Here is a 22,239-nt window from a genome sequence, read left to right as displayed (position 1 = left end):
AAATTTGACCCAGCCTAAAAACAACAGAATATCATTGAACTCTACCGGATTAAATTACACAGATAATTCAAACAGCACTCGAGTGTTGCATGAAGCATTTGATCATCAATTACTATATTTAACCCTTATGGCCTTCACTCCCTTTCATGTGAAAAGATCCGCTATGCAAAATCGTAAATACTTTTATTACAAAATTATAAATATTTATAAAGAATGGACTTATATTTCTCTGCATGCAACCAATGTAAAGTAAATGTTCCATCAGTATCATGTAACTTTAATACAAGCCTACTCCTCGCTTGGCAGCTACAGCATATTTCCAGTCTCTGATATTACCCATTTGCACGGAGAACCAAAATGGACAATGATCCATGATGGACTGCATTAATGACTTGCTGCTATGTTTGAAATCCAGATTGTTGGATTCCGTAAAACTTGGGAGAGAAAAGTAGAGAAGATTGTGGCTTCTCTGATACTGGACATGGAGAAGGAAAAAAAGAACAGGTAATTAAGCTTTCTTCTCAGCAGAAGTTTTAAATAAAACTAAACAGGAGACAAATTGTTGAAAGCAATTGTATCACACTTAGCTTCTACTTAATTGAAAAATTATTTTGTTACAAATAATTAGAATTCCTTTTCGGATTTTTTCTGTCTATAAATCTGTAGAATATTTTTTTATTAAACAGTGATTACAAACATTTCGTTCATCAAGGGTACTGGATTGGGAGACAAAATGAGTCCAAGAATGCACGGGAACAGTTTAAAAACAAAAAATTGCAATGGACAGGTCTACAAGTTAAAAGGAAAAAAACAACCACTTCAGGAAATCTGAACTAAAAGCCTTACAAAAATAATGGGTAAGCTTCTATTGGCCATAATATAGGTCATTAATACTCATCTAGATTGACCAAGGACAGCTGGCACAGATCTGTAAAAGCGAAATCGTATCTGTGTTAGATAATGGTTTTATTTATGATGAGATGTTTGATCTATTCCTCAAAATCAATAAGATTCTTGAAACATTGAGAAGAAGCTTTCATAGGTTTATTAAGTATATAGCACATGCAACAGTGCTTAAGCCTGCATTCAATTATGTAGTACTTATAACCACACACTGGGCAATACAGTTTGAAGATTCAAACACATTACAGTTCTGAGTTCAGTATTCAGACTGATCGAACACTTCGAGTCCAAATTCTCCTTACAATTTGCCACTTCTATACATCCCTCTTACCCCACTACATGACAATCAACATATTTTGCATTATTACATGATTATACCAAAGTTAAAAGATAACTCCATATAAGGAAAAGCTAATAACCAATAACATCAATAACGCAGTTTGTATGTTCATTTCCTCACCATAGAGCGTTTTTTTTCGTTGAACTAAGAGATCAGTATTACACAGCACCCTTGGTTATCTTAGCACATGTTCATTTTTAGTTATATTTAATTGCTTTTCGGCCATGTGAATCTATTTATGAGCTTTTCTTTGATTCTGCATCTCTAAGCACTGGTCTGATTCTAAGCTCGAATTAAAAAGATATTGTCTTATCCAGATGTTTTCCTATTGTCGTCCTTGCACACATATTAGTGACTATAACTCCCTGAAACTTGGGAATCGGTGTACAGTGGCACGTCTCCAATGAACTCAGCCCAAAAAAGAGGTAATTACTTTGTAGTAACACTTACCAATGCTGCAAGGGTCAGTCTCGGTTTCAAAGTTCAGTGGCCCTGGTCCATCTTTGTACACTTGCAACTCACACAGCCTATGTATTAAAACAAAATCAATATAAATTGTATCTTAATAAAATGTTCTGAATTTTGTCCTCTAGCTTTTTTTTCTCAACGGTTCTGTAAAACAACAAAATAGATGTTGTTATAAATGTACCATAAGGCTATCTTAAATGATACTGACGCATCCTGTGAAACTGTACATACTCCACATAGCCAGACTGCATGGCCTTAAGCCAACAATCAGCACTCTGTACAAAAATATCAAGTACATGTCCAGGCTTTTGGAAGATTCTGTGGCTTTCAAATGAAAACTTCAGTTAAGGCATTAAAAAAAATTGGATAAAAGTAATGATGTTATTGCAAAAGTGATTTTTAAATTTAGTTTCTAACCTTATCTTGGAGATGATAATTATTTTCTCCATGTCTGGAATTTATGTATAAAGCTCTGGATATATGGATACCATAATCAAAGTTTGCAGATATAAATAGGGAGTGTGATCAACTATGAAGACGACTGTAAGCTTCTGCGGGAGGACAAAAAGTTAGTAAATTAGGCAGATCGATGTTTTATGAAATTTAATGTGGATAAGTGCAAGGTAATATATTTGGGAGGAAGAATAGATGAAGAATAAACCGAACATATACACTAAATGCTAAAACTTTTAAAGAGACTTAATGGTTCAGATACACAAATTTTTTTCAATATGAGGGCAGGTTGATGAGACGCATCAAATCCTAAATATTATTAATACAGGTACAGCGTACAAAAGGAAAGGAGCAATGCCACATCTATACAAATCATTGGTTAGGCTGTAGCTAAAACAGTGTATTCAGTTTTGGGCAGCTGACAGGAAGGATATCAATGCAATGAAAAAGATACAGAAGATATTTACAAAGATGATAGCAGGAATTTGAGATGAGAGAAACTCGAAGTTTTTTAAAAAATCACACCTTCAAAGCAAATCGGATAGGGTGTTCCGAATTGAGTTTATCCTAATTTACCCAATCATAACTATTCTTCTTGATCAGTGAATCATTAATTGGGGGGCCATAAATACCATCACAAAAATAATAAGGGAAAGGTTAGGAGGGTTTTTTTTGGACCAGAGGGTTGTTCAGACATGGCATGCCTTACCAGATATTGCAATGTCAGCAGAACCCACAACAGGTTTTAAAATGGAAGCAGGTAAAATATATTTTTTAAATGAACATTTAAAAAGGTTATGGGGAAAAGGCACCAAAATTGAATTGAGTGGTTACAATCTACTCTCGATAATGCAACATTATTTTCTCACAAATGATTGTATTATGAACAGCTTGTGTTAAGCAATGCAAATAACACAAGTAGGAATTTTATGCTAAAAATCAGTTATCAGATCATTTGAATTTTAAAAACTTTAAATTAAGAGCATACTGTAGCCCTTTCAGAGATGGTGCACACACAATAGACCAAAATATCTCCAGGTACTATGACATTCTGTAACACATTAATAGTGGAGAAATATCCTCCCCCACAAAAAGATGCACAAGTCTAAAGAAAATATAACCAGATGCGTAGAGCATGGTACTGACATTTTTTAAAGCAGACTTCCAGAGTAAGCCTGTCTGGAAATTCTCCCCAATATAGCAACTATTGTGACAATAAGCATTTCGCATCGTCACTAGGTTGAAGGAGCGTCGCCAACAGTTTGGGAAAGTAATTTAAATTGTTTGATGGAATAGCCAAGTTTCAGCTCTATTATCACGACTTCATTTTCCAGTATAAAGGGCGAGATTAGAAATATTTCCAAATAATCCAGATAGCCACTGTATGCTCTACAACTATTTAGCTCAACAGATCTCCACCATGTCAGTTCTCTCCTCTCCTCCCGACCATGCGAAGTAGTACTGTACAGGCAACTTCTATGCAATACATCAGTCAACAAACCACTTGAGTCGATGATTTACAGCAAATGTACGCAAAGTAAATAACATTTAAAACACTTTAAAAATAAAAACATTGCTGTCCCATAAAACAGTTTTCGAAGAATCATTAAATAATTTCAACACACAAAAATCACCTTCCAGCACCAAATTTAGTTTCCAAAGTATTGGAACTATCTCGCAAGGAAAAATAGCAGTGATTGTAACTGGAAACGTCATACCGAAATTTGCTGCAAAAGAAGCAAGCAAGGTTCCCCCAAGAAGAATTGTTACATTGTCACACTTAGCACCAGAAGCGCCCGCTCAAACCTAGCCCGAAACGTCACCGCGTCAGCGTGGTCCCTCCGACCATGACCAAGTGACGTACGGCGTGATGACGCAGCGCAAGGGGCGGCGATTGCCGGGTCAGTATTTGGGAGGGGGGGGGGGGGAGTTCTATAGATTTCAGGTTTATTGTTTTTGTTGCTGTCGGGGTTAATTTTTTTCTGTTGGGTCGCTGGACGAGTTCGCGTACGGTTCCCGGATGGTAAGTAAAAGGTTGAGTGGGTGTCTGTCTTGTAAAGCAGGTTGTTTCTTGTGTGTTTTATTTTTTTAACCGACAGTCAGCCTTCAGAAGAGGCTCCACCGCACTGGGCGGCGGACGCCGGAGCTCGAGCGCCCACTGCCTCCGCCTCACGTGATGGCGGCTTTGGTCCCGCCCCCGGCCGTCGTTCATTGGCCCAGGGTCACCATTGTGCCTGATGATTGGCGGCTGCCGCGGGCCCCAAGGGAGAATGGTAGAAAACTACCAAAAATAAGCTGCTTCAAAAAAATTGATAATTTGACAAATAACCAAATATGATATTTAGCTGTGGGAAAGAGGATGAGTCACAGTGGCTGAAAAATTGAACTTATTGGCTTGCAAACAGGATTTAGTGGGGTTGGCAAATTATTGTCAGGACAACCTGTTGAAATCTGTCACATTATATGTTATAAACCAGCATTATTGTAGATAGGTGTAAACTGTAAATTGTTGCAGGTCGGTGCATCTGGGCTGTGTTTGTCGCAGGCGTCAGTCAGTGGTGGTTGACATTGTTGGACAATTGGGTGCAAAAGGGAGCAAAAATCAACAGTACAGTGAAAGAGCATGCATGGGAATCAAAATCTGAGTGCAATCTGCTGCACTCCCAAGTAATATATTTACTCGTACAATGGTGTGCTGATCACGCACCTCTGCCTGTCATTTGATAATAGTTCAAATGGATGTTCTGTAGATTACAGATGCTCCTTTTTTTACACACACTTGACTTGTCTCGTGTGCAAAGCCAGCACAGCTTCAGAACGACTTGTGCGCAATATTAGTGGGAAGCTCTGGTTTTGGGTGTAGCCCCCTGAGCCTTTTAAACATTTATATTTAGAGTAAGCCCGGGGTTCTCGGCGGCTGCTGCGGCCTCGATTGGTCGCTGACATTGCCAGTCGGCCCGCGTCACCGCTTCCTCCATCGGGTTTGGTTGGAATTGGTGAAGCAGCGGTGGGGAGAGAGAGAAAAACGGCCGGGGGGCCGGGTTTAGCCATGCTCCCGACTCGTTGCAACAAATCCTCTCCCTGGGAGGCCGGTAAGTGAATTTTGTTTTTGTTGTTGGTTGGGGAAAAAATACATTTGATCAGCTTTGTCTCAGGGCTCATCCCCTTGGTTTAAATCAGAGATTATATATATATATATTCTACAAAGCCCTTGTGGTAAATGTGCGCCACGCACAGTGAGAAGGTCATCACCGTTTTTGGTGACGGGCGAATAAAGGATTCGCGGAAGCGACGTATGGAAAGGTTTGACTGGGTAAAATTAGCCCGGCGGCCTAGTTTCCCCCCCCCCCAATAGGCCGAGATACCAGCTCGTGTGCTGGGGGGGAGATGCAGTAACCACCCGGGGATTTCGAACGGACAGTACGTGCGCATACACTCTTCGCCAGGATGCTTCACTGCTTCAGCTCTTTCTATCTGCTGTGCTCTTAAGAGGTTTTATATATACATTCGCGTGTGTGTGTGTGTGTGTGTGGCTATCGAGTGTACGACATGTTGAAACCAGGTGAGAGTTCGGCTTGGTTTCATAGCCTGGCACTGTTATCAAGACCTAAACGTTCACAATTTTCATTGGAGAGGTTTGCTTTTTAAAATCTAGTGTTGATCGTGAGAAAGAAATGTGTTTTAAATCTGGGTAATGGATAAAACAAGGTTCAGTCATGATGTTGAGGATCCTAAAATAGACCAGTATATATAGGACTCGAGTACATCAGACATAATCTTACCGCCTTTAAACTGAAATCGATAACCGATTTTCATTGAAAACGAGTCAGTAATGCTATTTTTTAAAGAAATAGGATTGTGATTTTTTTTAATGCGTATATATTGAATTTTTTAATGCTAATCTAATTTTAGTCGGCAGCAATTTTGATCATTGTCGTGGTTTTTAGTATTTTACAAGCTCTTTGATCTTTATATCTTGGAGTTAAGATCCTCTGCAACTGGAATTATTCATCTTTGAATTCTGTCTTTTTTTATGATTAGCTCACTGACCCCCGGTATAGACTAGAATAGATTCGGAGTTGTGCTTGGAAGATGAGCAGGAAGGGTCCCATTTTTCCTTGATTTCCGGTACATAGTGTTGCAACTCGGGCATTTTATTTATTAGCATTTATAAAAAGGGAACAGTGTAAATTGAATGTGCTGAATCCTGGTAAGGTGGTATGCAGTGAAACATAATTTTGATTAGTGCATGTCGTGGGTAAGGACATACAGCTTGCAGATAGACAATGGAAATACAAAATATGTCTGGATATAGGTGGCCCTTTTTTTTAAAAAAAAAAGGCAAATTCATTTTTCTGGGCAACTGGAAATGTTTAACAGGATACAGCACGATCACGGAAGATGGTATAACTGTGTAATTAGTGAGAATGAAGCTCAAGAGCTTTACAGCCATCTGAAGTTGCAGGAATATTAGAAAATGACATTATACTACATATTAGAAGCTACTACAGACAATTAAAATGCATTGGCCTTGTGTAATTGGAAATGTTTTCCTGAACAGTGACTCACTTTTCATGGATTATAGCGATTACTCTCTGTTACTAACTCATACCTTTAAATAATTGCACATCTTGCTCTTTTTGCTTCTTAAATGTACATTTTATTTATGAAGAATCTTAATTTTTTAGATTCAACAACTGACAAAAATAAAATAATTTTGTATGTATGAACACCAACTTTATTATGGTGGGTTTTGTGATAATCCATTTTTAGCAAATGTTGAATTTCTAAGTACCTATTATCTTGTAACATTTAACATAAAACAATCAAATTAGGATCAGAGGAAATAAGTGGAAAATAGTGAAACATATAATTTGAAGAAAAATACTTCACACAGTGATAGATACATGGATTTATGTACTATGTAAGGTATTTTAGGCAAAATTTAATTCAAATTATTAGATGTCATGATGTGATAAAGGGCATAGATTGATTGTCATTTTATGTTCTTAAATCTGTAAATGCAGTGCTGTATGCACTTCCTCATTGAGACATTTCAGGTGCACTATTTGTGCGGTGTTCTACAAGTGTGATTGCATGCGACCTGCCTTTGCCAATGGGGCTGTTGAGAAGGGTATTAAAAAGTGTATCACAGCAGCTTAACTTCCTTTGTACTTTATTTTTCTGTTCAATCTTTGTATCCCCTCATAGAAACATAGAAAATAGGTGCAGGAGTAGGCCATTCAGTCCTTCAAGCCTGCACCACCATTCAATAAGATCATAACTGATCATTCACCTCAGTACCCCTTTCCTACTTTCTCTCCGTACCCCTTGATCCCTTTAGTCGTAAGGGCCATATCTAAATATATCTAACTAATTGGCATCAACAACTCTCTGCGGTAGAGAATTCCACAGGTTCACAACTCTGAGTGAAGAAGTTTCTCCTCATCTTGGTCCTAAATGGCTTACCCCTTATCCTTAGACTGTGAACCCTGGTTCTGGACTTTCCCAACATCGGGAACATTCTTCCTGCATCGAACCTGTCCTGTCCAGTCCCGTCAGAATTGTATTTGTTTCCATGAGATCCCCTCTCATTTTTCTAAACTCCAGTGAATACAGGCCCAGTTGATCCAGATGTGATGTAACATAGGTCTGGCTGAGGTCAGGAATATTCTTGTGTGGAAGATCATGGTGAAAACCCACATTGAACCATTCCATGGAAGAACATGAGTAGACCACTATAGTCTCTCTTTTTTTTTTTCAAAATTGCATAATCCCTGAAGGCCATCCTGAGTACTAAACCATGAACATTTCTTTTGCTTCAACCTACTTCTGGAACGACTTCAAGGCAGTCTGCCTGAGAACTTTAACATTTTTGATTGGCTGTCTGAGACTGGGATTTTCTCTTGCATACTGTTGATGCATTTGTCATCACCTTGGAGATCACCAAAGGTATTGGTGTCGAGCACTGCACTTCCACAGGTTACCATCTTAAGGTCTACAACCAGAGCTGTGTTCGTTGCATTCTAGTTTCCTGTCAAATTGTTTTTGTCTGTGTTGTAGTGATGCCGCCTCTCGCCTTTTTTGCATCACCTCACAGGTTCTGCAGGTCTCTGTCTCTCTCCGCTCCATATCAATAATGACATTCACTGAACAGCCCTATGAACCTTTCCACGCTATATTCATTGACTTCCTTCATGCTCTCAGTGCTAACTGTCTCCAGCCCTGTTGCAACAGTTAAATTACTACATCTTCACCTATGCCCTTCAGTGGGTCAGTTAAAATCCTTTTTTACCAATTCTTCAGAGACAGCTTCTTTGTGCTGCCTTTCAGAAGCCCAACCAGTAACTATTGTCTCTTACCTTTGACAGCTCATCCCTTCGTCATTCTTCGCCTATTGGAATTCTCAGCAAGGCTTTCTCATCCAGAACATTTCAATGTCAAAGCACCCTCTTTCACACCAAACAATTGTACTCTCAACAATTCTTAAATTTATTGAACCCAAATCCTATAAAAATTCGAATAGTACTTCCACATCTAAGGAGGTTCTTCTGACATCTCTCTTGGATTCAAATAGTACTTCCACTTTCAAAAGGCTTTTGACAAGGCCCCACACAAGAGATTGGTGTGCAAAATTAAAGCACATGGTATTGGGGGTAATGTACTGACGTGGATAGAGGACTATTTGGCAGACAGGAAGCAGAGAGTCAGGATAAATGGGTCTTTTTCAGAATGACAGGCAGTGACTAGTGGGGTGTCGCAGGGCTCGGTGCTGGGACCCTAGCTATTTACAATATACATCAATGATTTAGATGAATGAATTGAGTGTAATATCTCCAAGTTTGCAGATGACACTAAGCTGGGTGGCGGTGTGAGCTGTGAGGAGGATGCTAAGAGGCTGCAGGGTGACTTGGACAGGTTAGGTGAGTGGGCAAATGCGTGGCAGTTGCAGAAAAATGTAGATAAATGTGATGTTATCCACTTTGGGGACAAAAACACAAAGGCAGAATATTATCTGAATGGTGGCAGATTAGGAAAAGGGGAGGTGCAACGAGACCTGGGTGTCATGGTACATCAGACATTGAAAGTTGGCATGCAGGTACAGCAGGCGGTGAAGAAGGCAAATGGTATGTTGGCCTTCATAGCTAGGAGATTTGAGTATAGGAGCAGGGAGGTCTTAGTGCAGTTGTACAGGGCCTTGGTGAGGCCTCATCTGGAATATTGTGTTCAGTTTTAGTCTCCTAATCTGAGGAAAGACGTTCTTGCTATTGAGGGAGTGCAGCGAAGGTTCACCAGACTGGTTCCCAGGATGGCAGGACTGACATATGAGGAGAGACTGGATCGATTGGGCCTGTATTCACTGGAGTTTAGAAGGATGAGAGGGGATCTTATAGAAACGTATAAAATTCTGACGGGACTGGACAGGTTAGATGCAGGAAGAATGTTCCTGATGTTGGGGAAGTCCAGAACCAGGGGTCACAGTCTAAGGATAAGGGGTAAGCCATTTAGGACTGAGATGAGGAGAAACTTCTTCACTCAGAGTTGTTAACCTGTGGAATTCTTTACCACAGAGTGTTGTTAATGCCAGTTCGTTAAGATATATTCAAGAGGGAGTTAAATATGGCTCTTACGGCTAAAGGGATCAAGGGGTATGGAGAAAAAGCAGGAAAGGGGTACTGAGGTAAATGATCAGCCATGATCTTATTGAATAGTGGTGCGGGCTCGAAGGGCCGAATGGCCTACTCCTGCACCTGTTTTCTATGTTTCTAGTAGTTGCCTCCCTCTGCCTCGGCACTGAACGACTTCTCATCCTCGATAATTTCAACCTTCATTTCAATGAATCATTCTCTCCTCTTAGTTCACTATCCTCCTATCCTTCCTTAATCTCTCCCTCCATGTAAACTCCCCAACCCATATTCACGACCTTGCCATTTCTCGTGGCCTCGCTACTCCCATCATGTCTGTCGTAGATGAGACCAACTCTGACCACTTCCTCGTATCGTTCCCCACCCCCATCCCCCTTCCACTCCGCACCCCCCAACCCTACCTACTACTGTGTCCGCCCCTGGAAATACTCTCGTCCGACTCTCTTACAACTGCACTTATGAACTCCCGCCTTAGGCCCTCCATTCACCGTGACATTTCTGCAGCTACTGATCTGCTCAATCACACCCTCACCACCACCTTTGGATGCCCTAGTCCCTGTTAAGCTAATTACTCTCTGTCACCCTAGCCGTTCCCCCGGGTACAGCCCTGATCTTCGCTCCCTTAAGTCCAAGGAACGCAGACTTGAATTAATATGGCGGACAACTGGTTTAGCCATTTACCGCCAGATCTTGCTGGACCACATAAAGCTTTATTGGATCCTGGTCTCAAAATTGCACACTATTCCAGAATCATTCTGGAATGTAAACATGAACACCGGCTTCTATTCTCCGCTGCTAACCGTCTTTTTAAACCACTCTCCTCAGTCTCCACTCTCACCTCCGACAATAAGCTTGAGGAGCTCATGGACTTCTTTGTCTCCAAGATTGAGACCATCCATTTGGCCGTCCCTCTGCCGTTTCCCTTCCTTCCCCTAGCCCACTGGGCTAATTTTCCTCTAAGGATCTCCCCTGTCCTAGCCTTGATCTCACATCTTTCTCCAATTTCTCTTCGATCCCCCCTCATGACCTTTCCGAGCTCATCCTGTCCATGAGACCCACTTCCTGCTCGCTTGACACTATTCCCACCAAATTGCTGACCACCCAACCTCCTTTTCTGGCTCCCATGTTAGCTGACATTGTTTTCTCCCCTCCAATACTGTCAGCCCCTCTCCCTCAAATCTGTCATCATCACCCCTCTCCTCAAAAAAACAACCCTCGACCCCTCCGTCCTTGCAAACTACCGTCCCATCTCCAACCTCCCTTTCCTCTCAAGTCCTTGAACGTGTTGTCCCCTTCCCATCTTTCCCATGATTCCACGTTTGAATCCCTCCAATCCAGTTTCCACGCCTGCCATAGTACCGAAACGGCTCTGATCAAAGTCACAAATGACATCCTTTGTGACTGACAAAGGCAAACTCTCCCTCCTCTACCTTCTTGACTTGTCAGCAACCTTTGACATAGTTGTCTACTCTTTTCTTCTCTAGCGCCTCTCCACTGTCGTACAGCTGAGTGGGACTGCACTCGCCTGGTTCCATTCTTATCTATCTAATCACAGCTAGAGAATCAGCTGCAATAGCTTCTCTTCCCGCCCCACGTCGTTACCTCTGGTGTCCCCCAAGGATCTATCCTTGGCCCCCTATCATTTCTCATCTACATGTTGCCCATTTGCGACATCATCCGAATACACAGCGTCAGTTTCCACATATACGCTGATTACATCCAGCTCTTCCTCACTATCGCTTCTCTTGACCCCTCCTCAGTTTCTAAATTGTCAGACTGTTTATCCGACATCCAGTTCTGGATGAGCAGAAATTTTCTCCAATTGAATATCGGGAAGACTGAAGCCATTGTTTTCGGTCTCTGGTACAAATCTGTTCCCTAGCCACTGCCTCCATCCTTCTCCCCAACTTCTGTCTGAGGCTGAACCAGACAAAGAACATAAGAAATAGGAGCAGGAGTAGGCCATACATCCCTTCGAGCCTGCTCCACCATTCAATCCGATCATGGCTGATTCGATCATGGACTCGGGTCCACTTCCCTGCCCGCTCCCCGTAACCCCTTATTTCCATATTGACCTTGGTGTCATATTTGATCCTGAAATGAAATTCCAACCACATATCTACAGCATAACGAAGACCGCCTATTTCCACCTCTGTAACATCGCCCATCTCTGCTCTTGGCTCAACTCATCCGCTGCTGAAGCCCTCATTCATGGCTTTGTTACCTCTAGACTTGACTATTCCAGCGCACTCCTAGCTGGCCTGCCACATTGTACCCTACGTAAACTAGAGGTGATCCAAAACCCGGCTGCCTGAGTCCTAACTCGCACCAAGTCCCGCTAACCCATTGTCCCTGTGTTCGCTGACCTACATTGGCTCCCGGTTAAGCAACACCTTGATTTCAAAATTCTCATCCTTGTTTTCAAATCCCTCCATGGCTTTGTACCTCCCTATCTCTGTTATCTCCTCCAGGCCTACAACCTCCCAGAGATGTCTGCGCTCCTCTAATTCTGCCCTGTTGAACATCCCTGATTATAATCGCTCAACCATTGGTGGCCGTGCCTTCTGTTGCCTAGGCCTAAGCCCTGGAATTTTCTGCCTAAACGTCTCCGCCTCTCTACCTCTTTTTCCTCCTTCAAGGTGATCCTTAAAACCTACCTCTTTGACCAAGCTTTTGGCCACCTGTCTGAATTTCTCCTTTTGTGGTTTTGTCTCATAATACTCTTGTGAAGCGCCTTGGGACGTTTTACTACATTAAAGGTGCTATATAAATACAAGTTATTTTTATAAACCCTAAACCTGGCACTATCGAATTGCTGTTTCTTGATCCATCTTTTTTGCACTTTTCAACTCTGGTGTCTGATTGAGTTTTAACATGGGCAAAGAGTGAAAGATAAAGAAGTAATGGTAAATCTGTACAAAACATTTAGACCACAGTTCGAGGACTGTGTGCAGTTTTGGGTGCTATAGAAAGGTTATTAAAGAGTATACATCATAAATTCACCAGGATGATGCCAAGGAGGACACTAAAATTATGAGGAGTGACTTGAGATACTGTGACTACTTCCACTGGAGCATAGAAGGAAGGCTAAGAGGAGATTTAATAGTGGCTTTTAAAATTATGATCAGTTTTAACAGTATGAATGGGGAAAGATTATATCCTCAGGTTGGGAAGTTAATGCCAATAAGTCGGCAGTTTAAAATTGTGACAGAGTGAGGAGAGAAGTCAAGAAAAAATTATTCACACACAGGATTGTTGGCATATGGAATGCTTTGCCACAGGGAGTGGTTGAGGCAGAAACCAATGCATCTTTGAAAGGAAAATTGGATAAATATTTGAAGCAGAGGAAGATGTAAAGAAATGGGAAGAGAGCTGGGCAATGGGATTAATTTTGGATTGCTCTTAGAAAGAGCCAGCATCGACGGAATGAACCAAATGATCTCCCCCTGTGCTGCAAGGTTCCATGGCCTTGCACTGTTTCTTGGCTTTTCCTCTAGGTTTTACAGTTTTAATGTGACATCTCCAACCTTCATTCAGGCATTCAATGAAGCACTGGAATGCTTCAACTTTCTGCTCCTGTAACATACTGTGCTGTGGTAAGTTTAAGCAATCCCTTCTCTCTTCTTCCCACTGCCCCCCAAACAAAAAAAACACGCTGCATTTATTTGTGTCTGGTTCTGGGAACTGCAGGCTTCATTCATAGGATGGGCATCGAGTGTCTCCCAGCTCGTTGTCTCCAGTTTCTCTGTTTCTGTTGTCTGAACTAGCCTAGCCATTTAGATCTTTGTTTCTTATTCCCCTGCAATGAGAGCAAGTAAGGAAATATTGTTTGGATTATAGATTATTTCAGCTTTCATTTTAGGAATGATGACTCTCCAAGGGAACACCCGTATAATTAATAGATATATTAGTGACCGGAAGGGCAGTTCTCTGCTTCCAACTTCCAAAATATTAAAGGTTTATATATAATAATGGTAACTGGCCTCTGAAGTATTTTCAAAATCATCACTATTTTCTCACTGGTGTAAACAAACATCCAAATAAGTGTCGAAGCTATACAGCAAAGTATAGTTTATACCTGGTTAAAACTGGCATAGCTTATTAACCCACAATAGTTTGTTCCACATCAATCCCCAATAGGGCTGCATGTACTACTTGTCACCTTTTTCATTCTAATTTCCTATATTCACATTTATAATGGAAATTGCCAATGCAAGCTTGTTGAACAATAATTGTACCCACCTCAGTGATGGTGTTGCAATGCCAGCATTGACATGACAGTGTAATTTCAACTATTTTGTTGAAGATAATAAACAAGTCCCCCTGATTAAAGGGGGGGCCACACTCTAGAAACTTTCATTCAAGTGCCCCCTTGTTTTTTTTTTTGAGGGCACCAAAAACACAAATTATACAAGTGCCCCCTGATTAAAGGGGGGAGGGGGGAACTAAACCCGACACAATAAACAAATTAACTTTGGCAGTAACTTAAATCAAATCAAAATTTGGTTGCCGGGGGTGATGATGCACTCCAGTCCCTCTGGTGCCCACCTCTCGCGGAAGGCCGCAAGCATACCATTGGACACCTCGTGCTCCATCTCCAGGGACACCCTGGCTCGGATGTAATTGCGGAAGAGAGGCAGGCAGTCGGGCTGAACAACCCCCTCGACCGCCCGCTGCTTGGACCGGTTGATGGCCCCCTTGGTCATGCCCAGGAGCAGTCCTGTTCCTCTCTTTGCAGGATGCCCAAAGATCAGGAATGTGGGACTGAAATGCAATCAGAATTTGAGGAGCAACCCCTTCAGATATTAGAAGAGTTGCTGCAACCTCGCACACTCAACATACACATGGAACACGGACTCCCCTAGACCGCAGAAATTACAGGCGGCCTGGGAGCCCGTGAACCGACTTAAAAACTGATTGCACGGGACTGCTCCGTGCAACACCCTCCAGGCCAAGTCCCCAATAAATAAAGGGAGGACTCCCGTGTAGAGAACACTCCATTGGGGACCTCCGGCTCCTCCGGACGGCAAGATGGTGCACCGTGGCGTGTCAGAACGGCAGACGAGGATGGCAACGTGGAGAGTGTGCAAGAGCAGCCCATACAGGAATCCCCTCTGACAGTGTAATTACAACCAGACAAGTTTATATAACAACAACAATTTGTATTTATATGGCGCCTTTAACATAGTGAAAAGTCCCAAGGCGCTTCACAACAGTATTAAGCGATAAAAATTTGACACCGAGCCGCATAAGTGAATGAGTAGATTAACGCAGGTGACCAAAAGCTTGGTCAAAGAGATATGTTTTAAGGAGCGCCTTGAAGGAGGAAGGAATGGTAGAGAAGCGGAGAGGTTTAGGCAGGGGGTTCCAGAGCTTGGGGTCTAGGCAACAGAACACCAATGATTGATCGATTATCATCGGAGATGCTCAGGAGGGCAGAATTAGAGGAGCGCAGACATCTCGGGGGCGGGGTTTTGTGGGGCTGGAGGAGATATAGGCAGTTTCCATTGTAAATGTGGGAAGAGGAATTTTATAATCAAAATCTGAAAATAAGGATAAATAAAATGAGAACTTCTCTACACTGAATATCCCTTGGCCATTAATTTTGCCTTGAAGGCTACACCTGGCCTTGATTCCCTGTGTGTAACACCGTAGGCAGTCGACATGTAGATTGCATGATGAACATACAACTGCCTGTTTTGTTTTCTGTGTCACTTAATATCCCTGTTTAAGATTAGTATTTGTTAATAGAGCACCATCATAGTGTATATCCATTTTGGTTCCCTTTTCCTGCATCACCTGTTAACAGGTTAACAAGCTCCTTATGAAAAATACATTAAAACTTATGATATGGTTGCTTTATATTGCATATGCAGTTATCTCTTATAAAATGTTTGGTCATATTTGCAAGGTAAATGTTTATTTTTTTTAATCATGTTTTTTTTTTCTTGAGGGTACAACTCTATTTCCTCCCTATTTTATGGTCTTGGTCAACACGCCAACTGCAGCTGAGGTTTGCAAGGCAGCTTGCTTCCAGACATAGCCAGTATATCCGGTTTAAATGCTGGGAAGCATGATCATTCCAGTGATAACTGTCCATCCGTATTCTTTGCTTTACCGTGCCTCTGTGGACATGAATGAGACAAGAACATTGGTGTGAAATGACGTGGGACAACACTCTTCATAGATTTCAGCTTAGCTCAGTTTGTCGCGCTTTCACCTCTTCGAAGGTTGTTGGTTCAAGCCCACTCTTGGACTTGAGCACAGAATACAGTCTGACGCTTTGGTATAACGCTGAAACATAGAAAATAGGTGCAGGAGTAGGCCATTCGAACCTTCGAGCCTGCACCGCCATTCAATGAGTTCATGGCTGAACATGCAACTTCAGTACCTCATTCCTGCTTTCTCACCATACCCCTTGATCCCCCTAGTAGTAAGGACTACATCTAACTCCTTTTTGAATATATTTAGTGAATTGGCATCAACAACTTTCAGTGGTAGAGAATTCCACAGGTTCACCACTCTCTGGGTGAAGAAGTTTCTCCTCATCTCGGTCCTAAATGGTTTACCCCTTATCCTTAGACTGTGACCCCTGGTTCTGGAATTCCCCAACATTGGGAACATTCTTCCTGCATCTAACCTGTCTAAACCTGTCAGAATTTTAAACGTTTCTATGAGATCCCCTCTCATTCTTCTGAACTCCAGTGAATACAAGCCCAGTTGGTCCAGTCTTTCTTGATATGTCAGTCCTGCCATCCCAGGAATCAGTCTGGTGAATCTTCGCTGCACTCCCTCAATAGCAAGAATGTCCTTCCTCAAGTTAGGAGACCAAAACTGTACACAATACTCCATGTGTGGCCTCACCCAAGGCCCTGTACAACTGTAGTAACACCTCCCCGCCCCTGTACTCAAATCCCCTCGCTATGAAGGCCAACATGCCATTTGCTTTCTTAACCGCCTGCTGTACCTGCATGCCAACCTCCAATGACTGATGCACCATGATACCCAGGTCTCGTTACACCTCCCCTTTTCCCAATCTGTCACCATTCAGATAATAGTCTGTCTCTCTGTTTTTACCACCAAAGTGGCTAACCTCACATTTATCCACATTCTACTTCCAAGGCCACCTCCTTAAGTACTCTGGGATGCAGTCCATCAGGCCCTGTGGATTTATCGGCCTTCAATCCCATCAATTTCCCCAACACAATTTCCCAACTAATAAGGATTTCCCTCAGTTCCTCCTTCTTACTAGACCCTCTGACCCCTTTTATATCCGAAAGGTTGTTTGTGTCCTCCTTAGTGAATACCGAACCAAAGTACTTGTTCAATTGGTCTGCCATTTCTTTATTCCCCGTTATGACTTTCCCTGATTCTGACCGCAGGGGACCGACGTTTGTCTTTACTAACCTTTTTCTCTTTACATATCTATAGAAGCTTTTGCAGTCCGTCTTAATGTTCCCTGCAAGCTTCCTCTCGTACTCTATTTTCCCTGCCCTAATGAAACCCTTTGTCGTCCTCTGCTGAGTTCTAAATTTCTCCCAGTCCCCGGGTTTGCTGCTATTTCTGGCCCATTTGTATGCCACTTCCTTGGCTTTAATACTATCCCTGATTTCCCTTGATAGCCACGGTTGAGCCACCTTCCCTTTTTTATTTTTACGCTGTATTCTGCTGTATTGCTAGAGGTGACTTTCTTCGGATGAAATGTCTGCTTGTTCTGGTAGATATAAAGATCCTGTTGTATTATTCAAATAAGAGAAGGGAGTTGTCCAGGTTAGCATTCATCCCTTAACCAATGCTTCTAAAAACAGACTAACTGTCATTCAACTTATTTGCTGTCTATAGAATCCTGCCGCATTTATTCACATGGCAACAGTGACTGCACTTCAAAAGTAACGTGGATGTGAAGCACTGGAGTATGCTGAGAGATGTGATAAAATACGATACAAATGCAAGTCCTGTCTTCTCTTGTGGAGCTGTTCAGTGGTACTCTAACATGTCATGTTGGTGTGTTTTTTTTTCGGGGTGGAATTATTTTCATTCAGGTGCACGATGTTAGCTTTAAGAAATGGAGCACCATAAATTTTGGGTACCCAGTATCAATAGGAAACATTTCCAGGTCAGGTGTTAGCTGCAGAGTAAAGGTTCTTGTGACATTATGTTTAACCTTAACCTCAACCTCAACCCCAACTACAAAAGAGTGCCACCCATTACTTCACGGCGGTGTGTCCTTTCTGTTTCCCCACACTAGTCACGTGTGGTCTCTGAGATTGCCATTTGGGGCCAAATAAAATATAACTTTGTGCTGTTGGATCACATCATGGAGAATCAAGTGATAATTCAAGCCTCTTTCACATCGCACTTCTTTACAGCTATCATACACAGAGCAGGTTTTCATATTGTCAGCCTGTGCTGTATTCAGTCCAAAGGTAAAAGAACAGCATGCTTAACCCACTGCACCACCTGGTCCCTCGATGCTACTAATCTATTTAATCGTTTGAATATTGCACTGTTAGCTATTCTTTCGTTGTTGAAAATATGGTTGTGAAGACTTGTGCTTTTCAGTGAATGTGTACTGGCTGAGTTATATATTCAGTATCTGAATTGGATAACACTAAGACTATATGTAGTTCAGATCTTTCTTACTTGAATTAAATGTGATTTAGAACTAAAACTGGGTATTCAGACTGCCAAACCCACAAGTCTAATCAGTCCTCAGTTCAAATTTTGCATGACCATATTATAAATCTGTAATAACTAACCAAACACAGATGCTATTGGTTGGTATCAATTGTAGAATGTCGATCTATTAAGTTTTTGAATTTCTGTTTTGATTTGAACAATTTACAATTCCTTGATTTGGTCACTGTTTTGGTAATGCCCATGTATTTGAGTTAACCAACTACAAAATTGTCATTCAGTTACTGCTGGCTCCTTGATTGCCAGTGTCCCGTGACATTCCATTTGTGATTTAATATTTGAAATTTAATTTTAGGCTACTCAATGTACTTGGGTAAATTGACTAACTTTGAACAATACTATCAAAATTCATGCATTAAAGGAAAGTTACAACCAAATTTGTATTATGCAGCCCGTATTATACATGTTCCAAAATATTTTTACTATTGGCTACCAGCATTTATTGCCCATCCCTAGTTGCCCTTGAAAAATGGGTGGTGAGCTGTCTTCTTGAACCACTGCAGTCCATGTCATTAAGTTATTCCCTCAGTGCTGTTCGGTAGGGAGTTCCAGGATTTTGACCCAACGACAATCAAGGAACAGCGATTTATATGTCCAAGTCGGGGGTGGTGTGTGACTTGCAGGCGGGATTGTGAGGTGATGGTATTCCCATGCACCTTCTCGATGGTGGGGGTTATGGGTTTTGGAGGTGCTGTTGAAGAAGCCTCGGCAGTTGCTGCAGTGTAGCCTGTAGATAGTACAGACTGCAACCACGCTGAACTGGTGGTGGAGAAAGCGAATATTTAATGTGGTGGATTGGCTACCAATCAAGCTGACTGCTTTATCCTGGCTGGTGTTGAACTTCTTGTTGCAGCTGCACTCATCCAGGCAAGTGGAGAGTATGCCATCACATTACTGACTTGTGTCTTGTAGATGATGGAGAGGCTTTGAAATGTCAGGAGGCGAGCCACTCGTCGCAGAATACCCAGCCTCTGACCTGCTTTAATAGTCACAGCATTTATGTGGCTGGTTGAGTTGATGGTGGTGGACTTATAGATAGTAATGCCATTGAATTGCATAGAATTTACAGCACAAAAACAGGACATTTGGCCCAATTGGTCTATGCCAGTGATTATACTCCCTATAAGCCTCCTCGCACCCTACTTCATCTAACCCTATCAGCATAGCCTTCTTTTTCTTTCTCCCTCATGTACTTATCCAGCTTCCCCTTAAATGCTTCTATGCTATTCGCCTCAACTATTTCTTGTGGCAGCAAGTTCCACATTCTAACCACTCTCTGGGTACAGAAGTTTCTCCTGAATTCCTTTTTGGATTTTTTTTGTGACTATCTTCTATTTATGCCCACTAGTTTTTGACTCTCTCCACAAATGGCAACATCTCTCTGTCTATCCTATCGAACCCCTTCATAGTTCGAAAGACCTCGATTAGGTCACTCCCCATCATTCTTTTTTCAGTGCTGGCCCCATCGTATTTAGATGCAGGCACTTCCCATGAGCTAACTATCAAAGCAACTATTTTAACTTGCAACGCCATGCTTTAGTCAAAATAATGCACACACTTCTCAAAGAACACCAGAATACATATTTTTTGTTGTACCTGTAGATTATAGATAGAATTGATATTGGTCATTATTGGAATTTCCAATTGCCAACAACTTTTTTACCCAGAGATGCTGGTGCATTTCATGCTGGTAAACCACCAGGCCAGTTCCAAATTCCTCAGTGAATTTACTTGCCTTTTCCAGGAAGAGGAGGTTGGATTGGCCATGAAAATGCTGCTGGTAATCAGCAGTGCATCTCTTGTTTGTCAGATAAATGGAGAGGGTGGTGGGCGAAATGTTACATTTCTGTCCCACAGCTTTCATTGTTTCTCCAGTACTCATCCACATATTTGATCTTATATTTTTTTTCTCAGTGGTAAGGGTCTCCTTTTTCTGTGGATACTTGTACATCCACTTTCACACTCCACTGGGTGTCAATTCCTGTTAAAGCGTAGCCTTGGGGGTGGTAGGCTGCTCGGATGTAAAACAATAATTGCGTAGTTTAATAGTATAGATGCATTTAAGGGGAGGCTAGAGAAAGAAAGCTGATTGGAGCGTGGGCAGGAACTTCAGTGGGGCCCAGGTACAGTGGAGAAGCGGCAAATGATCAAAGTGAAGAGAGACCGGGACGGAGGAGCGGAGCGAGATCGGGGCCCACGAGCGACGTGATGGGTGCCCAGAAGAGGCGAGGGCCCAGGGGCAGCATGGGCCAGCCCACACTGTGATATGTGTGCGCACTAGGTCAGTGCAGTAGAGCTGTTCTCCAGTCGTCTTGGTTAATCCTTGCCACTGGACCAAGACCTAGCTCTGTCAAGCCCGTGTGGTGGCTGGTGTGCAATGGCCACCACACGTTTTTTTTTATTAAATCCACGCACAGGCATCTTCCACTCTTCAATATGCAGTTTGGGTCCTGGAATATCAGGTCCTCATCGAAACGCCAATGAACTAATCCCTTTTTGGTGTGGAAGCAAATCATCCATGATACGAGGGACTTCCTAAGAAGATTACAAATTTGATTTTTATGTTCAAAATTTTTGTACTTTATTTTTGAATTAATTTAATCATTCAAATTAAGCTACAACTTTTCATTAGGAGATGGCTTTTGCCCAATCCCAATTTAAATTAATGGATAATTCAAATAAAGCAACTTTGAATTGAGTGGTGTAGACTGTGTATTACATACCAGTAGACCACATATTGTAGTCTACTCTTAATTATAAAACTCTTATTCTCCAATGCTCTATGAATATACCACTGGAAGATCCATTGAATCAATAATGTTGGGGCTTTAAGAACAGAACTTTATCTGACTAGGTAATCATACTTCACTGTAGTCCCATAATTACTTAGTCTTGGAAGAAATTCTGTTAATTATAACTTGATCTAAAATTTATGTAGTTTGCCATGGACAGCCACCAACAGGCTTTTTTGTAGATAGGTTTTTGAGTGTTTTATTCTGCATGAATATTTTACAATACAATAAATACTCTTGATTCAGTCAAAAAAAACGATTACCTGAAAAACTGACAAAAACTGGCTCTGCACAATTTCTATGATTTGTATACCAGATATCGTACCATTTCTTGGCAGGGGTTGGGGTAGAAAGGGAACCTGTACTGGAATGTTAAGTTCAATTCTGCAGTTGAGGTGATGTGACGAAAGATACCAATAGATTGCTGTATATTGCAGGACCCAAATACCTGGGGGCGGGCGGGGGGGGGGGGGGGGGGGGAACGAGGGTTTACTGGTTAATATACTTTTTTGCAACATTTATTGTATGTTATCACCGTGGTCTTTATTGAAAACAGTCGTCAAACTGCTTTACCTTTCTCTCAACCCCATCTGAAATTTGTTGGTTTTAAACATAGGAAATCAAATTATGATGTTTGTCTCTTTATCATGAGTGTTTTATATTGATATGCAAAAATTAGCAGCTGGGCAAATATTTGTGATATTGTGAAAATAGAAATGTACCCTGTTTCAGCCATGTTTCACTTTCTTGCTACTCTTTCCTCTGAATCCAATATTTTCATTACTTCTGTTTCAAAATGGCATTCATTGGTGCATGGGGAGTTTACAAATTGTTGTTTTCTGCCTCCACTACGATACACTTGGAACTTTTTAAACTGTCAAGTTGAGAATGTTCCAATTTTTTTTAGGTTTGTGCACCTCCTTATTTTAGTTCTAATCAG

At 41.7% G+C, this 22,239-nt stretch overlaps 2 protein-coding genes across 21 annotated transcripts in view; one reads left to right on the top strand and one right to left on the bottom strand.

The window, feature by feature from the left end:
* Nucleotides 1-3,990, bottom strand: part of zranb3 (zinc finger, RAN-binding domain containing 3) — a 186,126-nt gene extending 182,136 nt beyond the window's left edge. For 2 of the 3 annotated variants that reach the window (XM_070875416.1, XM_070875418.1), the window contains exons 1-2: nucleotides 3,883-3,990; nucleotides 1,694-1,770 (exon numbers count right to left, since the gene is read on the bottom strand). The gene's annotated coding sequence lies outside the window, so the exon portion shown is untranslated. The other variant, XM_070875417.1, reaches the window with a different exon arrangement.
* A 109-nt stretch (nucleotides 3,991-4,099) lies between these two features.
* LOC139259744 (R3H domain-containing protein 1-like) overlaps nucleotides 4,100-22,239 on the top strand; it is a 164,581-nt gene continuing 146,441 nt past the window's right edge. For 8 of the 18 annotated variants that reach the window (XM_070875405.1, XM_070875401.1, XM_070875402.1 and 5 more), the window contains exon 1: nucleotides 4,411-5,256. The gene's annotated coding sequence lies outside the window, so the exon portion shown is untranslated. Of the gene's footprint in view, nucleotides 4,188-4,407; nucleotides 5,257-5,513; nucleotides 5,585-5,635; nucleotides 5,657-22,239 lie in introns of those variants that run through there. The other 10 variants (XM_070875413.1, XM_070875412.1, XM_070875410.1 and 7 more) reach the window with 8 other exon arrangements.

This window comes from Pristiophorus japonicus, chromosome 3 (genome assembly GCF_044704955.1).
Source record: "Pristiophorus japonicus isolate sPriJap1 chromosome 3, sPriJap1.hap1, whole genome shotgun sequence".
NCBI classification, from domain to species: domain Eukaryota; kingdom Metazoa; phylum Chordata; class Chondrichthyes; family Pristiophoridae; genus Pristiophorus; species Pristiophorus japonicus.
This window is presented reverse-complemented; position numbering and strand designations above follow the sequence as displayed.